General features: G+C 37.6%; 1 non-coding gene across 1 annotated transcript; it reads left to right on the top strand.

The window, feature by feature from the left end:
* Positions 1–282: 282 nt before the first annotated feature.
* Positions 283–389, top strand: LOC145027987 (small nucleolar RNA R71). Its single transcript, XR_013675747.1, has one exon. It is a non-coding gene; the product is annotated as a small nucleolar RNA R71 (small nucleolar RNA).
* The last annotated feature ends 1,521 nt before the right edge of the window (positions 390–1,910 follow it).

Genomic DNA, 1,910 nt, shown 5'->3' with positions numbered 1-1,910 from the left:
ACCCGTATGGCATAGATAGTTTGATCCATTTTGTCCATTCTTCTATCCATGGTTTTTAACATGGCCATCACCGCGGATAAATCTTCAGTAGCAGCGTATGCGGCTCCCCTCATGACATCATTCCTAGGGTTGTGGTATTCTCTAGAGTGTTTAGAGAATTCTTCAATTAATTCTTTGATCACCGGGGGTGGCTTCTTTGTAAGTGGGCCTTGTGAGTCTAGCAGCTACCGGGTCGTGACATTGACTCCATCATAAAAGATGGAAACTTCTTGTTGGCTATTTAGATCATGGTGTGGGCAATTTCGTAGCAGACTTTTGTACCTTTCCCATGCTTCATATAACGACTCTCCAGCTTGTTGTTCAAAATTTTCAATGGCCTTCTTGAGCTTGGCTATCTTGGATGGTGGGCAAAAGTGATCAATAAACTCTTCCTTCATTCTGGCCCAAGTAGTGACTGACCCGGGAGGAAGTGATTTGAGCCAGTCTTTAGCAGCACCCTTGAAGGTTACCGGAAGCATCCGAAGCAGTTGAGTTTCGCGGGTGACATTTGGAATGTTGAAGTAATCAGCTACATCATTTACTTCATCCAAATGTTTGTAGGCATCTTCATGATCTTTCCCGTAGAAAGGTATTTCCTTGAGTGAAGCTAGGATATGACCTTTTAGCTCAAAGGTGGCAGTTGCGGGAATTGCGGGTTGCACAAGTCCCGGGCCATGGTCGTTGCGCATCCTCTTCTTCCATTCTCCCATGGGAATTTCATCAATGTTAGCCATAGTGAATGCTAACTCTTCCTCCGATTCGGTGTCTTGTTCGTAAGTTGCCTCGTCTTCTTCCTCGGTTTCGTATCTAATCTCTTTTTGAATTGGCTCTTCAATTATTAAGGAAGCGCTTGAAGCTCCTGATTTGCTGCTCTTCTTTTTCCCGAAAACAGGCTTCAAGTTGGACAATGGTGATTTCTTTGGTGTGCTTGAACTCTCCACGTCCTTCCCTTTGTTTCTTTTCAATTCGGATTTGGGGTCTTCAAACGGGGGTACCAGTGGTGTATTTGCTCCTCTGGTCATGAAAGTCCTGAAATTAATCAAATAAAAGCGTAAAAAGAACAAAAAGATTGTAAACAAATAAAAGGAAAAATTTCTAAAATAAGCTGTTACTCGCCGAGTAGGTGCGAGTGCACTCGGCGAGTATCAGTGATTTTTCAAAAAAAAATTCTAAGTTTTTAACCTAACTAAAACAGATACTAAAACCTAATTACTAGTTACTAAATTGCAATAAATGAACTTTATGCAAGTAAACTCACACAAAGGATCGAAAAAATTAGGAATTAGCTTAATTATTTAGAACCGTTCCCCGGCAACGGCGCCAAAAACTTGATGTGTGTAAATTCAACTAGTTTTATCCCTACTTTTTATTAATAATTTGAGCACACAAAGGCAGTGAACCTGTCTTTAAGTGGTATAGATTGATAAGTAAGGTATCGAACTCAGGGAACGGAAATTAAACTAATATCTAATTTTAACTAAAACAAATAATAAAAGTAAATGGTTTTTCTCTAGTTTTGCAAGACTAGAAACTTAAACAAACTAAATTTAACTAATTAACTAAAGCAACAACTATTCACCAAATTTGATAAAGATGTTTCTATTTTGGTTCAACCAATTCACTCCTATGGTTATTTAAGTTAAGGTAGATTAATTGCTATTGGTTACCAATGATAATAGTTAGGTTCATGTTCATTATTCCTAACCCTTAGACAATTAACTAATTTAAGCGTTGATCAAGTGTTTAAACTAATTAATTCCCTAGATTAATTATTTGGATTAAATAAGATTTGTAATGGTCAATTAAGTTATTAATTCAATTAACCTCTTGTTGATGGTTTCTCAAACAAGCTCACACATTAATCTTCCTAT

The sequence above is a fragment of the Lactuca saligna genome, chromosome 1 (genome assembly GCF_052625555.1).
Source record: "Lactuca saligna cultivar CGN05327 chromosome 1, ASM5262555v1, whole genome shotgun sequence".
Classification (NCBI taxonomy): Eukaryota; Viridiplantae; Streptophyta; class Magnoliopsida; order Asterales; family Asteraceae; genus Lactuca; species Lactuca saligna.
This window is presented reverse-complemented; position numbering and strand designations above follow the sequence as displayed.